Source organism: Pelophylax lessonae, assembly GCF_965119305.1.
Source record: "Pelophylax lessonae genome assembly, chromosome: 1".
Lineage (NCBI taxonomy): Eukaryota > Metazoa > Chordata > Amphibia > Anura > Ranidae > Pelophylax > Pelophylax lessonae.
Genome location: NC_138768.1, coordinates 246980879 through 246999726, shown reverse-complemented (window position 1 = coordinate 246999726; position 18848 = coordinate 246980879). Strand labels below are relative to the sequence as shown.

Genomic DNA, 18848 nt, shown 5'->3' with positions numbered 1-18848 from the left:
GTGGTAGATCTTCTTTAAATTTTGAAAATAAAAGCTAGAAGCTAATTGTTTGCCAGGCACAGCTGCTCTAGTTTCTGGCTGCTCAAGTCTTAGTAAATTCCCTTCATACAATATTGATTAAAATAATAGTAATTTTTATTCTGATAATCAAAAAGTAATCCACAATTGAACCCAGTCAACAATAAGGCAATAATTAAGAGAACTTCAAAATAGTTTACCGCCTTGTTTGTATTCACTCTGTTGCCTGTCTAAACATTTTTTTGATGGTACAATAAGTGCTTTCTCTACAATGTAATTACAAAATTGATAGAAGGTGAAATGAGCAAACTCAATGTATTTCATTGAAATGTTTCAAACTTTTTTAAGAGTTGGATTATATTGTAAAGAAAACATTTGTTGAGTGTTTTGTACCATCAATTAATGTGGAATTAAACCTGGACATTTTTTTTTTTAAATGACCCCCGGAAGCTTTATGTGCCCCATATTTTCACGTTATGGCAGACTTACCTTCCAAGCAATCCCTTCCAGCGCTGAGATGTCAGTACTCTTAGCTGTCACAGGTGCTTCCATCCTCTTCTGGTCTTCCTTCGGGGGTTTGGGCTCTTTGGCCACATGATTGACTGAACTACAATGACATAATTCCCACATATGCACACGGGAGTCCAAATATCATGGCACAGGGCAGTGCCATAAACATATGCTGAACTGTGCATGCGTGGCTCAGCATACATTAACACTTTCAGACAGGGTGAGGCAGTTATAACAAGAATTATAGGGTCTCTTCTGTCATACAGATGGTACCGGTCAGCCTTTTTTTTCAGAGGTTAATTTGCTTGCAATTGTTAGACAAGCAATGGGGTGAATAGGTGGTGTAATGTTTTTAAGAAGTCTTATTAGGTGGAAGCCCCTATTGCTATTGTTGACTGGGCTTAATTGTGTATCATTTTGTTATTATCAGATTTACAAAATTTATTTTTTAATGATATTGTATTGCAGGGCCGGATTTACATCTCAGGAGTCTATGGGCAGAGGATTCTGAAGCCCCCCCCTTTATTCAGAGAGAGATGTAAACACAGACAATGTATAGTTATCAGTGGTAGCATGAACACACCTCAGCTTATACAGACATAAGTGCATTAACGTCAATGTGAGCTCAGACGCAGTACAGACCACTTACTGCTGACAGCGTGATCCTGTGTACATCTTATACAGCTGTGTACATAAGCCCCTTGTGTCACATATCGTTTTTATTATGTTATATGTCTATTTATAGCAGATCACAAATATTATAGCATAAAAATATTAATTAACAACCCCTCTACAGCAAGCACAATCATTCTGCACAACACAGACAGTTCAGCTTCCAGACACAGAGGTGCCGATTTTTTGCCGATATGACATTTAATGAACATTCTCGATAATTTTGTAAAGCAGATAACGCCAAATAAACTGATCTTGGCAGATTTGAACTGTAGATGGAAGAGATGGGAAGAGATGGTAAGGGGTGGTGGGTGTCTACAGCCTGCATCCTCCAGCACTACAATCAAAAACTTAAGAGATTTTCAGAAATAATTTTTTTATTTTTTTTTTACTTCTCCCGCAACACTCCAGCCACCATCCACCATGGAAGACCCCGACCGACCAATCCTGTGGAGGGGACCTCGATATTTCATCCTCCCGCAACCACGAGAGTAGGGAGACCAGCCGTAGTCCTGGCCCTGGACAGACGCCTCTCTATAGAGGGCACCTGTAGGCACATATGAAAAGAAAGGAAAAGCAATCTTATATTACTTGTCTAAGTAAACCATTTTTTATGGTCTACACTAAGAACTTTTTTCCTTTTCCTTTCTTTTCATATGGTCCTTGGAGATTGCTTCAGCTCCCAAAAGAGGCCTACCCTGAATGTCTGACCCATTCAGCTCCTACCACCTCAATCTGAAACGCATTAGCTCTCCTTCAGCTGCACAGTTTACCCTATGGAATTTCACCATAATATTGACTTTTTAGATGGTAAAGTCTTGTCCAGCAAGTATTGCGCCATACCACTTTCTATTGTGGCTTGTAGGCACATGCTTACAGTGCCTAATGGGAATAACGGCCCTGATTATATGTATCTTATGATTTTTCTTTTGACACCTCAAAGTCGCTTAATTTGCCAACTGTATTGGATATAGTTGGAATGTTGGTACATTTTTCATAAATAAAATGAATAACCTTACGTCCATTTATTTATGTATTTATTATTACAGGTACTATATTTTTATAGCACCCACAATTTACCCAGCGCTTTACATATATATTGTATGTATCAGTCCCTGCCCTCAAGGAGCTTAAAAATGAAAATGTCCCCAACTGACTTTCATACATAATAGGGCCATATTAGACGGGAGACATTTACCTACCAGTATGGGTTTAGAGTGTGAGGAAACCCAAGCAGGCACAAAGAGAACATGCAAACTCCAGGCAGGTAGTCCCGCTCTTGGGATTTTTAACCAGTTACCCTTGTGCTGCTAGTCTAAAGTACTAACCACTTAGCCACTGTGCTGCCCGTATATGCCTCCTAATGTAAATCGCATATTGACAAAATTGTATACATTAAGTTGATCCCTTTTAAACACCTAATTATGCTGAAAATGTTATTAGCAGAGTTTTATTTTTGTGTTAAGCATTTTTTGAATGTGGGAATTTCCGAATTAGAATGAGATGTGTGTGCAGATACATATTATAGCAATCATTTTGTGAACAGTAGAATAATTAGTCATTGTATAGAAAACCTGAGTGGAAAATGGAGGAAGTGCTGCTGGCAACCACATATGTGAATTAACATGTGAATTTGAAGGCATTACTGGAAAGTACTTCTTGACTAACATGAAGCATCCTTATAATCAGTGAACTGCAGACTATTCCAAGAGGACCTTTACTTTAAACTTTTAAGCCGCCAGGCAAGTAAACAACAGAGAACAGATAAGCATGAATAAGGGGCATTGCAAGCCTATTCCTTTGCAGTGCAAGACCTTATGCCAGAATTGATTTCAGCTATAATTTGACAGGCTTCTTTTTCTATTTATGTTTCCAAACACATAGAAAGTCTCTGTTCTCTCCTGTAAGGAGGTGTTTTTGTTTCTACAGAAATAGCAGTGTTAGGATCTAATAGTAGACAGGGCTTATTTAAAATTCAAGTGTTTCTAAATAAAACCTTGCTGTCACAAGGATTTGAGCAGATATTGTCTCTCTGGGCATTTTACACGGTTTTTCCCAGCCTGGCAAAAAAAAAAAAAAAAATTCTCTCAGAGCATCGGCTGACCTAGTTTCATGCCAACAAGTTAAATATTCTACATAGTAGGAAATGCAGCATGTGTGAGGATCTTTTTCGTTTAACGGTGATGCTCAAAAAATTGTATCTATGAAGCGCAATTGTGGGACTACCCTTGTGCAGGATCGCTACACAGAGACATGGACAGGAGAGGCATTTAGAAGGCGGCAATGGATGATTGGTAAGGTGTGGATTGCTTTGTAATAGAGTGTGCATGGTGTGTTTCTATGAATATATGCATTAAGCGAAGATAAACTGACTCATCTAATGCAGCAGTGTGCAACATGAAATAACCCATAGCAAATTAACAGTAGTATTTTATTTTTTACAACTGTTCTAAGTGAATAAAGGTGAGATCTGATTGGTTGCCATTGCTTAGTTTGCTCATCCTTTGGTCTGTGTGCTGCCTTATTAAATAAGAGTAAATATGCAGCAGACACATAAGAAAATAATGTCAGTGGAATCCAGGTAATATCAGAATACAGTTAGTTACATAAATGCCTAGCAGGAAATCATTTCAATGTGCTACAAATGCATCTAGCTATTCATGTGTGAGTGTAATAATGAGGGAGCTGTTCTCATGAAATTGGTGCTGAAATGCTTTGCTAGCATTTAACATTTGCAGCATACAGTTCCGTTTATGAAGCATCAACGTGTTTTTGCAGAAATTGCACCCAAGTGCACAACACATTGACAATTTCATTTAAATGCAAAATTGATCTAAAACGCCTTCTCACGTGAGAGTATGAGCTGAGTGACTTACATACTTTGTGGAAACACTGTCTATGGAATGTGCTATAGAAAAAAAATACCCATGTGTTAGTAAATATATTTTTACAGAGATTGTTTCTAGGAAATCTGAGGACTTATATAGTATAGGTTTAACAGATCCCGTAACCTGTAATTGCTTCACAAACTGAATCATGTAATAGGGACGTTACATTTAAAGCATACCTGTCATAAGGCAGTATGGATGACCTGTCCATCTGAAAATGCTAGTGGCCTGCCTGTCATGGTGACTGTTTTGCTGTATGTGGATAAGGACTACAGACATTTGTCTAACTTTCTTGATCAGTACCAATCTGCGCCAGTAACCTGGAGAATAATGAGGATAAAGGTTTGGCATAATTGCTAGACAACTAGCATTTGAGAAGTAGCCTAGTAATAGCAGTGACTCTATTTCTCTCGTATAAAAACATGTGAACTGGTGATTTCCTATTGACTGCTGCTAAAGAAGGTATCATCCCTATTTGCAAATACATAATCGAAAATATAAATGAGGTGGGACTTTGTGTTTACCTCTAGATAAAATAACACAAATATTTTATAAAAAAATAAAATTTTATTTTAGTATCAAAAAGATAACAAATACACAAAAACATTGTTTCTATAAAAACCATTACATGTTACAAGCGTGTATTCAAACACAATGGTCTAGGGAACCTTCCTAGAGCTTCCCACTCAAGGTGTCCCAGATACATGAAAGGTGAGGTCGTCTCTGGTGGTTCCTGAGACATGGAAATCCTATGCATTTGGCAGTACAACAGGGCTATGAAAGAAATATAACATCTGAGGGGTTTGAGCTTGTAGCCCCCCTCTTCCTCCTTCTCCTTCTCCCTCCTTCCTGGTGTTTTGAGACTCCCATTTTGTACATCCAAGTGGATAGTGCACTTGGCAGAGAGGACATCCATTTTTCTTGGTTTTGGTTTCACAATAATGCCAGCTGTTCCATCTGAAGATTAATCAAAGTTTAAGTCACTGACTGGATTTTAATCTATCATCTGTGAAGGTGGGGTGATTCACCTTCCCCCATGGACCACCCAGGACCTTTCACCTAAGAAAATAACACTGTCCCTCATCCCGTGTTGCGTAACATGTACATTTATTTTAGGTTTTAATGATGTTTTGTGTCATATGCGAGATATGAGAAAAGCCTAAGAGGTCCTGAGGAAGCGGTATTCCCACGAAACGCGTCAACCTCACCTTTCATGTATCTAGGACACCTTGAGTGGCAAGCTCTAGGAAGGTTCTCTAAACCATTGTGTTTGAATACCACATGTAACATGTGACCAACAGTCGGGTTGTTTTATAGAAACACATTTTTTGTGTATTTGTTATCTTTTTGATACTAAAATAAAATTTGAATTTTTTGTAAAATATACATGCTCTTACTTTTGGAGGTATATACGAAGTCCCACCTATCCACTGTATTTTTTCAAGTTTGTATTTCTTTGCTGTCTATAAAGGAATAGCTTTAATTTCCACAACATTGTCTTGAAGAAAAACTTCACTCTGTCAATCCACATTGGCTATTGGTATTTGTTTTAAACTTTTTTTTACATTTCTTCAATTACTAATGTCATACATCCCAGGAGTCTTCAGGAGGGGAGGAGGTGTTTTCTCAGCTAAGCACATTCCTGGCCTGCGTGCCTGAGTTAAGGGCAGATTGATTCCAGCCAGGGCTGGAACAAGGGGTGGGCAGGAGGGATGGCTGCCCTGGGCACTGTAGTCTCATGTAAGGTAGAAGGGGAACCACAAAGAGATTGGCGGGAGAGGATTCGTGTTGAGAGGAGGAATTTGGGGGGTGGCTGGGGGTAAGAATAGTTCTGGGGGGGGGGGGATTTGGGGAGGTGTGCTAGAAGTGGTGATTTGGGTGGGAATTGTATTGGTGGGGGTAACAGGATTTTTGCTAGGAGTGTGAATTTAGGGGGTTTGTGTTAGAAAAGGTGATATGGTAGAGGAGGGAAAGAATTTTTGCTAGGTCAGGAAAGTATTTTTTTTTTGGGGGGGGGGGGGGGTTGTGCTATTATGGATGATTGGGGGGGGAGGGATTTGTGTTAGGATGGGGAATTGGGTGAGGACATTTTAGGGGTAGAGGACTTGTGCTAGGAGGGAGAATTTTTTGTGGGGGAGGGGACTCATGCTGGAAAGGAGGAAATTTCAGTAGGGGGGAGATTTGTACTGTGAGGGGGGTGGATATATGCTTGGGGGTAAGCATACAGATTAGTGCTCAATTTTTTGGGGGTGGGGAATTTTTTGCTGACACATACGTTTTGGGGGGGGGGGGGCAGCACAGTATGGCATGTTCGCCCTGGCCTCTAGATGACCTTGTCCCAGCACTGATTCCAGGAATTAAATGCTACATGAATCATCTGCCCTTACTCAAGATTGCCACTGCAAAAAATGCTAGGGGGTGTTTTTCAAAGTGATTTCTCTGCAAAATAAAGCATGGAGACATAGAATTAAATTTTTGGTTTGTGGTGTTCAGATGCAGGCTAGCTCCACTTTAAAGTGTGTTCGGTTTGGATGTGAAGCATAGTTACTTTTTCTCCAATATATGCACTCCTTGTTATCCCAAACCTTTTTCGATAGAAGCTATCTTGTATGAGATAACTTGGTATGTGTTAAGGCAGAGGATCTGTCATGTCCAATATATAATTGAAAGAGCAAAAATGGACTTTAAAGACAGACCAACATAGTAAAAAGTTATTTTATTATTAGATTTTAAAAATATATATAAAAAAAAAACATTACATATAAGATACAAGTGTAGCAACCACTATGCATTTACCTAGCACCTACCTGTAGTGTGCTACACAAGTAAAAACTGGTACCGGTTACATTACAAAAGTATGGCAAATGTGCAGCCACCTGTAGTGAGTCATCAGGCTGGCTTCCATACATTATGTGTGAACACCTAACATGTTTCGGACTAATACTGTGGAGTTCTTCTTCAGAGGTGCAGCAGTGGGTGCTGTTATTTTCTAGAATAGAAATATGTTAATAATATAATTATGACTAACTTTGGTTATAAGGTAAATGTATCATAAAATTTTAATAATGTCATTCAAAACATTAAATAGGCTGCATTATACTTACAAAGTTCAACAAATACATTGCACATCATAGCTGGATAAGAGTCGGTTCACACTGGGGCGGCACGACTCTGTACTACTTCGGGGGCGACTTGTGCAGTCCCGTGCACCGCGACTTTGGCGCAACTTGCACGGACTTCACATAATGGAAGTCTATGCAAGTCGCTCCGAGGTCGCCCCGAAGTAGTACAGGACCCTTTTTCTAAGTCGGAGCGACTTGTGTCACTCCTATTAGATCGGGTCCTGCAGCAGTCAATGGACTGCGAGGGACCGCGACTTGTCAGGCTGACAAGTCGCCTGACAAGTCGCAGTAGTGTGAATCGAGTCTAAGGGATAACTACTGCCAGATGGATATGCCTGATCAAGAGCCCCCTGTAGGTGTGAGTCAGCAGGTACCAGGAAAAACAGAGTCGCAGTCACAAGGACCCAGAAGCGGGTAAACTGCCAATATTACAAACAGCCAGGTATATCATCTATGAAAAAAATCGGTACTGTATAGGCTCATAAGAGAAAAAAAAAATCAGCTGGATATTCCAAAGGTAAGTAATAAATACATATTCTGCATCCTGTTGCCAGGGAAAGCAGGTTTGCTGGCTGCAGGGGGAGTATTAACAACTATAAAGGTAACCATCTTCCCTTGGGTTAGCCATAATATATGATAAAAAACCAAGGGAGAAAGGAGGTATCACTGTAGTCAGATCATACCTGGCTCTTATGTAACACCAATGTTTGTTCATCAGCATCATCCACCATCAACTCCATGCAATCTAAGCTGACCTTTTTAGATAAACCTATAGTTCAGTTAAAAAAAATGAATTCCACCTGATAGGCCGTTTAAGTCGAAGCCAAGTTTGCAGGTGGGGTGAGCCAATGAGTTCACTATCTGGAATATGATTAGTAAGTTACCACCTAGGATGGCCTGAAAAAAACAAAATATGTCAACTGATTTCCCGAAATATGGAAATCCGTGAGGAAATAGTTTAGAAGTACTGTATAATACAATATTCCAGGATATTTGATCAAATCTTTCACCACATAGGAAGGCACCTATCTGCTGATTTTATTCCCTTCGGAATTTTATATATAATTCTTTGACATTTCTATTATAAGCGAAGGTTAATTGGTGGAACCTTGAAATGTTCTTTGTTAAGGTGATTACAAGGTGCTGTTGAAATAAAAAAATGACCCTGATATATTTGGGCTGAATATTTCAGAGAGATCCTAACATATGCCTTACTCCAGGCAACTCGGAATTTTGTTACCCAGACAGTATTGTCACATTACATTAGGTTGCAAAACTCACCCTTCTACTGTGTACTTTCAGTTCCAGCTTTACATGCTTCTGCTTAGAAAGAATCCCGGGTGGTAGCACACTGCAAGTCATTTATTCTCTCTTGCTTGGCCTGCTCGAAAGGATGCAGCTTATAAATTCTGAGGTAAAAAGGGTGCCGCATGGAGCTCTAGGGAAAACAGATGGGTGGTTTTTATCAGAATATGGTGGACCACTGTCCCAATGCATGCTGTGTTTTAATTGATATACAGTGTTCTCTTTTATCACTTTCTGGATTCTTATTGAGCCGCCCCCAATATAACTGTTCTCTTTGATAATGACCTCTTTATCTGTTCTACATCCTCACAGCTCACTTCAGGGATTTAGCTAGCAATAATTCTCCATTGCTAAATTTGAATATTATTTATTAATATATTATATGCTTTCTGCAGCATTGAAACTTACAAAGCATGAAGGTTGTTTGCCATTTCAACTGGATTTTTTATGTTGGTAAAAATATTATAATCTAATAATGTTATTTCCTTTCTTTATAGATTTACAAATGTATGATATTTGAGGACTTGTTCATTTGTGCTCTGTAGTTAATATAGTAATATAAAATATATATCTATATCTAGCTATATTAATATATATATATATATATATATATATATATATATATATATATATATAGGAAAACTTGTATTTCAAGCAATGTGTGCATTCTTGTAAATTTCCTAAATACTCTAAGGGCAGTTCACACTGTTGCATTGAACATTCAGTGCATATCCTGAAGAAGCAATTTGTGATCGGGAAACGCGTAGATTTTAGGCAACAAAAAAACTATAAGATTTGGATCTAATGTCATGAGATTTTAAAACACTGATGTGTCTTTTAAATTAATAATAAAATATTATTTTAATCGTTACAAAACAGTATGCTATGTAACACAATAGAATCCTCCTCTAAAAAACGTTTAAAGTACCGCATTTTTTTCAACCCCATATGGGATGGTTGATTCTTATACATAGTATGATAATAGGATGGTACCTCTGCAGGTTTTTTATTGAGATGTGATTTAAGTCCACCACTTTGATTTGTTGGTAATGTTTTATTTGGGGATCCTACAAATAACAGTACTTCATGTTGCAGCCTGACAACATTATGCCACTGTCTCTTAAATAGCAGTAGTGTCATCAGCCTGATATCTCTGCTCTTTTATTTTTCCGTTTGCTTGCCTATCAAGTCAATCAGATAGACACCCAAATGGCAAACTCGAGAAGCTTGCATGCCAGGCTGACTAGACTGATGCTACTTGGGAAAAAGTTGCTTGGGGTTGTCACACTGCAACAGGAAGTGCTGTTACAGGCAGGATCTCTAGCAAAGAAACTTTGCAATAGAATAACAAAAAATTCATTGCTTACGAAATTTGTAAGTCATAATACAAAACTTACTGAAAAAAGGTTTAGAGTTTAAATACATTTTAAAGCTGAATTCCAGATATGATCTTTTTTACATACTTACATTGGTCCAGCTTAGACCAATGTAAGTATGCATGTGTGATACCTGAGAGTCAGCTTGGGAAGCTGACAATCACAGTGCCTAGGCGCAAGAGCAACCTTTGCGACCCTAGTATTTCTGTCACTGGTGTTAGTAGTTTTTTACCATTTTGTTTTTTTATTTGTTGCAATTCTATTTGTTATTATTTTTTACAACTGGAGCCCTGTTGGGGAGCTTTGGTGAGCTATCAGGGGTCTAAATAGACCTCGGATGTTTCACCTTTGAGAAAGAGAAAGGAGATTAAGGACACAACCCTCAATCCCCATCTCTGCACCCTAAGCTGCACAAAATGAATGGAGAGGAATAGCTCTGTACAGAGCTTCCTGTTCATTCACAAACGGTATAGTTTAATATGCTTCAGTTATGAATCGATAGTGATCGGTACTGAAGGGTCGGTAAACTACATATTTTTCCGTTCTCCGTCCTGACACATCCCCTGCGGTATTTGAGGGGAGAGGGGAGGGTGGAAGCCATCAGAGCTGCGAGGGATGGGGGTGGGGGGTTGATCAGGGGAGAACACAGGGTCCCGGTGGCAGCAGAAAAAAGAGGAAGCTGGAGAGGAGGGAAGTAGGGGCGGCATATAGAGAAGCCAATCCCCTCCATTTTCCACCTGCAGCCACTGAATGCCTGTGGGAGAGGATGAGAAGCAGGTTTTCAGCCGCTTCAGGAAGAAAATGGATAGAATCTGTTCCTCTATATGCCGCCCCCGCTGCCCCTCCTATCCAGGTGTACAGAGGAGGCACACAGGCCCCCTAGAGCATGGGGCCAGGTCACAATTGCAACCCCTGTAGTTACCCCTCTGCCTCAGGTATTAGACATGCATACTTAGTGCAGATTTAAACAGCATGGAAACAATATTAAGTAAGAATAGGCAACCTTAATGTGCCACTATATAACATTATATATTATATTTGTATATTTGTAAACCCAAAGCTTCACACCCCTGCATGATTGCTGTTCTAAACCTCAGTATTCCAGCACTTCCGTAAACAGATTTCTTCTAGTAGCATCTACCCGCAGCAACTGTTCAACTTCTGAAGGTCTAGGGAAAAGACATAAATGGGCAAATGATAGCATTATTAATAAAAATAAAGCTATTTACTGCACTTGTAAAAATACCCATACCTGCACCAAAATTGATAGATCTATATTTTTCAATACAACCTACTGCCTGGTGTAAATGTTATGTTAAAGGTTGTAAAAAGGCATCACTAAAATTAAACCCCAAACCTTCTTCTTGCCCTTTAGAGCATGCTGCAGAATTATTTTGTATTTTTTCTTTTTCCAGCAATGAAAAACTGTTTTATTACTGTGTGTAACATCCTCACCATGCTTGTGAATTTATTCCAGGGTAAACTGCTGGGAGCTCAGTTTCTATTGATGTTGAGCCACCTTCCAGAACTACATCTCCCAAGAGTCATGTGGGCAGACTTTTGGGAGTCAAGGCAGCAACATTGCATTGCATGTGCAGTGGGACAGAGAGAGGTAGGGGATAGGCTAAATTCTGAAGTCTTATCAAGCAGGGCTGATAACACTGGTTATGACTGTAGTGCAGAAAAGGTACTGTGATGTCATCCCAAAAGGAAGTTTGGAGCTCACTCGTTTTCTGACACTGCAACAGGTATTTTTCCGTACTTGCAGCATTTCAAAACATGCGTGTCCAAATGATTTCCTTAGTAAAGTAATGCATTCTTCTGCTTTTTGCCTTAAAATGAGTGTACAGGGCAGAAACACTAAAGTGCTACTAAACCCACAACAGTAAGTTCAGTCTGTACAGTATATGCAGTAAAGCACGCTGGTTATACTTGCTGTGAAACCTAAGGGGTTTATCCTCTGCATTGTGTAAAAAAGACTGTTTGATCTTGTCTTCTCTGATCCTCTCCTTCTTTTACTTTTCCCAATCCATCTCCTGATAAGACAGAGCTTTTAAAGTCACTCTTCACATGCACTTCACTTTGGTGTGTATTGTTAGTGAGGGTCTGGGGTCCTGCAACCTCATAAGGACAGTCAGAGTAGAATGAAAACTTCTCCTACATACTTTAACTAGACACTGCTAGAAATCACAAGATTGCTATATACTGGTGATGAGAAAAGGTGTTTAGCAGTTTATACTTACTAGTAAAATTGCATTTCCGTGTTCTGTGTACTATGGGAGACCAGATATAGTGAATGCAGGGTCCTGGGTTTAGTAACACTTTAAATATGTTTTCAGACCAGTTAAATTCCCATTTCATTTAATTAGATGAAAATAACAGCAACATTTTAATTCCACAGTGCTGGGATACTGCTGTGTCTGTGCTGTGGTATGATACAACAAAGGTTCCATTGTAGAGAAAGCACTATCTACAATTGGAGTCTTAAGTTTTTAAGACTAAACAAAAGCAGACTAGCATAGAATCCTGTGCACTGGACAATGATAATGTCCATATTACAGTAAACCATAGCAGACAGTCAGATTCAGGACTACTGAAATCTGGTGAGTAAAAGATCATTTCTGATTAGTTGCCATTGTTTACTGTACTCTGCATTGTGGATGCAGTTTTCCGGGGTTAAACACTCATATTTACATGTAGCATACAGTATATTGCACATAAAGAACATGCATTAAATGCTGTAGCAGAGTATTTTCCTCTTAACGGGTTTCTAAGTTGGGATCCAAATTGCACACATTTGAACAAACTGTTGTGAAATCACTTCTCAGTTACTCTGTCTATCCTAATATATGGTAATTATTTCAAGGAAATGCATAGTAAGTATAAAGACATCTGTAGTCATTCCCGGTAGAGAAGTGAAATACCCCTCAGACAATCGACTAGTCAAATATATTCACCACCTTGCACTAAAGACTGGAGTTTCACTTATTTGGTTTCAATAATACTTAGGACTGGTGCCTTCATGGCTACTGATAAGTGCCCTCAGACTGCAGATGCACCTTTTTCTCCTCTCCTCTCCTCCCTTCCCTTCCCCTCTACTCCCTCCCCTTCCCCACTCTCCTCTACTCTTCTCCCCTAATTTGCCTTCCCCTTCCTCCCCTCCCCTTCCCTTCCCTTCCCTTCCCCTCCTCTATCTCCTCTCTCCTCTCCTCCCTCCCCTTCCCCTCTCTCCTCTCTTCTCTCTCCTCTCCTCCCTGCCCCATGTACAGTAGGGAATATGTCACTGTGCCCTAACATTCCCTTTCAGCTTTAAATTGCTCAGTCATTCTTAATGTCAGGCACACTTTTCACATAGGCATTTCTAGGGAATTTTTTCCACTAAAACTGAAAGCTTAGTGAGACAGCTGCATTCCTTAGACACAGCTCTGCCTGCTGTAATGTTATGACAAATAACAAAGTTAGAATTTGATATGAATTGTAATAAATACGTAAAGAGCTGTACCAGCATAAAAGAAAAAGAGAGAATACTGTCTGCCAAACTGATCCTTGCATTATCCTACAACACTTGTAATTACAATAAAAATTGAATATTGCCACATAAAGATCATACTTGACATATTTATGGCAATAAATATTTCAAGATAGTTTGTATAATTTCAATTTTAATTTTTTATGCACTGCATAAAGAAAGGAAACAAATGGAATCATTGTTATAAATAAAACAGACTTTCAATAAATGACCAGAATATAAGTGATTTTGCTTGTATAGGAATACATTTGTTTTCATTGTAGGAGCAGAGTCTCTATAGACAGTCATGTAACGTTTGGTGTAGGCCTGCTAAATGTTTTCATCACATTAGTATAGTCTTCCCTGCGATGGTAAGAGGTCAGAGAACGTACAGCTCTTACAGAGCAATTTGCAGCTCTGCATGTAGCAAATTGATAGGAGGACTACAAATGGAATTGGGCAGATGTCCACTCAGCAGCGCTAGAGAGAACAGTGATTTAATGAGCTAGACTGGCCAACAACCAGTCTCCACTTGGCAAGTCATGCTGGTTGTGGAATGATGCGTTTCACCTGAATAACAAATTCAGTAGAACACAGAATTTTCTCGGCATGCTACTAAGGAAATCCTGTCAACTCAATACCTGTTAATCATAAAGCCCTGCAAGCAGTGATCAAGTTATACCCATAGCACTCTCAATGTGTAGTATCTATCAGAAGTCCCCTTGTTTCAGTCACTGAGAAAGCATAATAACATTTTTTATATGCTATGTGATAGTGCCACATGCCAATATTTTTTCAACCTTCATGTCTGATGTAGATCTAATCTAAAAAAAAAAAAAACGAAAAAACGTTGCAGTTGTGCCAGGCTCAGAGAGATACCCACTGACTACCACACTGAGATGATGTAGCTATCATCAAGTCGCTGTGGATTTTCTTGTTGCAATTTTTAATGATCTGTTTTGCAGCCTCAATATGTGTATTGACGTTATGCAGAAGGACATTAATTAAAAGCTTTTTTTACAGAAACAACATGTTGTTATGCTAATGCTCCTTTCTGGAACTTGCCTGCTGTTAATATGAGACTGGAGCTCTGAAAAGTGAATCAGGAACCGAGCTGCAGCATTCCCAATCACATGATGCTCATGATACGCCAGGCATGGTGACCCCAAAGAAAGTTTGTTAGAATTAAAGTGGAACTTCAGTCAGAAAATTAAGTCCTGCTAGATCACTTCAGGGAAGCCTTTTTTACATGTATAGATATGTAAAACATAAAAAATAAGTGCCTATATTGTTTAAATCCAGTAATACACTGTCTCATCCTGCTCTGCACATGCTCAGTTGCTCTCCATTTTTGGCATTGTGCTGAAATTCAGAGCCACTGGAGGCCCATCTGCTGACAGCCTAAAAATTCCCTGCTGCTCATTTGCTCTGAGATTCAGAAAAATGGCAGCCTCTGGCATGAAGAAACATGGACAATGCTGGAGGCAATTTATAGCAAACACTAATTTTGGTAGCATAATTATTAATGTGGAATGTATGTTCCTTGCTAAAGAACATTCTTTTTTTTATCAGGTTGTTATGGGTAAAGTTCCGCTTTAAGAAGCATTTATAATACATGCTTAAATCATCTCCTTAGTAGTTTCATCTGTAGAAAAAAGACTAGACAGTGTCATGTGAAGAGTGTATCCTCTGTATCAATCACAGCTTATGGAAGGCTTTTGCCATCTCCATGGTGCAGACTCTAGAAGTGCCTGATCTTAATCAGACTCCTCCAACTGGGGAGATCATTTTCCAGGACACCTACCAGATTGAAGCCCCTGGGGTTTCTTGGTCAATTAGTAAAACAAAACCTCCTGCGCTCAAGTGCTGTCTGATGGAGTAGAAAGAGGTGCACTACCAACTCACATGTAGAGAGAGCTGTTTGGTCTTGCTGCCCCCTTCAGGATCAAGGGTATCCAGAACCACTGGTAGAAAAGACAAAAAAGAAAAAGAGGGGCGCACCGACCTAGTGCATTACCATAAAACCATTTATTAAAATATTAAAAGGTGTACAAAGTACTCACAAGACTGGTGTGATACAACACACATCAAAGTAGCATATACAGTCTGCAAGGTAGCCAGGTCCCAGTTGTGAGGAATGGACATGCAGATAGTCGCATGAGGCTGCTGTGGCTAGGCTGACGCGTTTCAGGGGCGAACCCCCTTCCTCAGAGCCAGAAAAAGTGCTGCTCTTTTTTTTCTGGCTCTGAGGAAGGGGGTTCGCCCCTGAAACGCGTCAGCCTAGCCACAGCAGCCCCATGCGACTATCTGCATGTCCATTCGTCACAACTGGGACCTGGCTACCTTGGAGACTGTATATGCTACTTTGATGTGTGTTGTATCACACCAGTCTTGTGAGTACTTTGTACACCTTTTAATATTTTAATAAATGGTTTTATGGTAATGCACTAGGTCGGTGCGCCCTTCTTTTTCTTTTTTGTCTTTTCTACCAGTGTTTCTTGGTCAATGACAGATGACCGTACAGACAGGACTATGTAAAATTTACAATTATTTGCATGGTCAGGTCATTGTAGACAGCAAAAAGTTATCGTTGAAGAGTCAGACAAAAGGTCAGAGCAGACAAAGAGCAGAGACCAAATCAAATTTTATTGGCCCCAATCCCATAGATATCCTCTTCTTTTACTTCAGATGAACTGGCAACCTCCTATATAGTCTATGGTCTGTGCACGCACTGGTGACTCTAGTGCTCCTTAATGAGCTGGCAAGCATAAGTGTACTTTTATGTATGGCAATACATGGACTGGAGGCCAGTGGAGAAGGTGCACGCTGGCTGAGGTAAGTAGAAGGGGGTTTCTATTGGATAGAGAGGGAAAGGAAGGGGTGTAGGGCACATTTGCTGTAAATATACAGCTGTCTTTTAACCAATTGTTTGCCAAGCCTCGATTATCGTTAGGTTATTAGGTAAGTGAGTTTAGGTTTTCAACTTTAGTATTTTAGTTGACAAAGCTCTAATTATTTACAGTAGCATAGGATTTTTATCAGATTTTGGGTATATTAGCTTGCTAATTAATTTGATTTGTCTAATATGTTCATCTGTTTCTTGATTAATTAGTTTAATGTATTTAACTATCTATGCTTTAACTAATTATTACCAAAATTATTCTCGGTTGATTTCATTCATTTATTTTGTACATTAGTTTCAGTGCCAGGAAATGGGCTCTGTTAGTTTTTGGTGCAGGGAACAATACAATACCCATACTTGAATGACTCCAGCTCCAATATCCACCTTGCCTCGCACTGTAAGACTATGTGGTCATGATCACCACCCCCCTTTTATTATTGGGGACCACTTAAACTACTTACATACTCAAACATCTTGGATCCCTATTGTGTTGTAGACATACATGGCGTGCAATTGGGGCTTTAAGATGATATGTCTCTAATTCAAAGATATGGTCATGTAAACATTTTTGAACTGTTCGAATGGTTTTCCCAACTTGGAAGGACCCACAGGTGCAGACGATAATATAAACCACCCCCATTTTGTCAAACGTCCCTCGCTGATTGCACCTGAGGATCCTTCCCGTTGGCAATACCAACCTATCACCCTCCACCATAGAAGAGCAGTAATTGCATGTTCCACACTTTTGCATCCCCACATTTTCTTCCACTGTATGTCACTATGTACCAAAAGGTCCCTTAATGAATTTGCCTTCCTATACATAATTTTGGGAGAGCTAGATAAAAATCTACCTATTGTTGCATCACTGGTCAATAAAGACCAGTGCTTACCACATACTTCTTTAAATCTATTTGACAATTCTGTATACTGCATATATAAGCAAACTTCCTTCTCCTCTTTACTCATTTCTGTGTGCCCTAATCAGTAACTCATTCCTGTCACTTTCTCTGGCCCGTTTATAAGCCCTTATTCAGCCACCTATCCTTGTACCCCCTTTTATGGAATCTATTTTGTAGTTCCTTGGCTTCTAGTTAACAGAGTCCAAACAACTCCTCCGTGCCCTTAAATATTGGCCCATCAGAATGGTATGGGTTCACTGCCAGTTTATTCATCAATGTCCTGATTTTCTCGGGAGTCTAAGTCTAAAAGACTAGGACGTCGTCAATGTACTTGTACCAGGACAAAATCCTGGACAGGCACACCGGCGATGCCCCACCAGGAAGGAGCCAGCTTTACCACTCACCCAAATATAAATTGGCATACGCCGGGGCACACTTGGTGCCCATGGCAGTGCCTTGTGCTTGGGTATAGTATTTGCCATTAAATTGAAATTTGGTCCAACCTTGACTCTAAAGCCATTGTGTTTCTGTTTGGTAATGGCCCTACTGCTCAACGTTCTCTCAACAGCCTGGAGGCCTTTCTCATGGGTTATCAAGGAATATAATGCCTCAATATCCAAAGTTAATAGAATAGCGTCCTTTGGCAAAGTCAAGCAGTTCAACATAGTTAAGAGATGTAAAGTATCTCTCACATATGATAACTGATTAGTCACAAACGGTTGCAGAATTTTGTCAATGTATTCTCTGACCTTTTCAGTCAATGAACCTTTGCCAGAAATTATGGGTTGTCCAGGTGGGTCCACTAAAGACTTGTAGACCTTGGTGAGTGAATAAAAGACAGGTTCCCTGGGGGACTCCACTTTCAAAAATTCCACCGTCTCCTATCTATGATTCCCCCATCGAGTGCTACATCGAAGATACCTAAGAGTTTTCTCTTCTCTCTTTCCATATTTATGGGTGGAATGGGCACATACCAGTCTGGGTTATTCAGTATTTTTCTGCAAAGGCCTATGTTTTTTCCCTATTCATTATCATTATGTTTCCCCCCTTGTCAGTGGTCTTAATTATCAAACTAGAGTTGAGTCTTAATTCACACAAGGCTGTCCTTTTATCACTATTAAGGTTGTCATTAACCACTTTACCACCGGAGGATTTTGCTGTCTTACGTCCAGGCCACTTTTTGCGATTCGGCACTGTGCGACTTTAACTGACAATTGCGCGGTTGTGCGATGCTTTACCCAAACAAAATTTACGTCCTTTTTTTTCCCACAAACAGAGCTTTCTTTTGGTGGTATTTGATCACCTGTGCGATTTTTTGTGCTATAAACAAAAAAAAACGTAAATTTTGAAAAAATAACAATATTTTTCACGTTTTTTTATATGGTATTCCCCCCCAAAAAAATGTAAAAATCAAATTTTTTTAAAATTTTTGGCCAATTTGTTTTCTGCTATATATTTTTGGTAAAAAAAAATCACAATAAGTGTATTTTGATTGGTTTGCGCAAAAGTTATTGCGTTTGCTAACTAAGGGAAAGATTTCTGTCATTTTTTTTTTTTTTTTGAAAATCTTTTTATTGTTTCAACAGAAAAACATAACAACACAAAAACAATAGGTGCAAAAAGGTTCACATAACAGTCCTGCAGCGCA

At 39.4% G+C, this 18848-nt stretch overlaps 1 protein-coding gene across 16 annotated transcripts in view; it reads left to right on the top strand.

Annotated features, from left to right (window-relative positions):
• RIMBP2 (RIMS binding protein 2) overlaps window positions 1-18848 on the top strand; it is an 855912-nt gene that overhangs the window by 483401 nt on the left and 353663 nt on the right. Inside the window, exon 1 of one of the 16 annotated variants that reach the window (XM_082266900.1) lies at window positions 3345-3494. The exons of the other annotated variants lie outside the window; for them this stretch is intronic. The gene's annotated coding sequence lies outside the window, so the exon portion shown is untranslated. Of the gene's footprint in view, window positions 1-3344; window positions 3495-18848 lie in introns of those variants that run through there. 16 annotated transcript variants of the gene reach the window in all.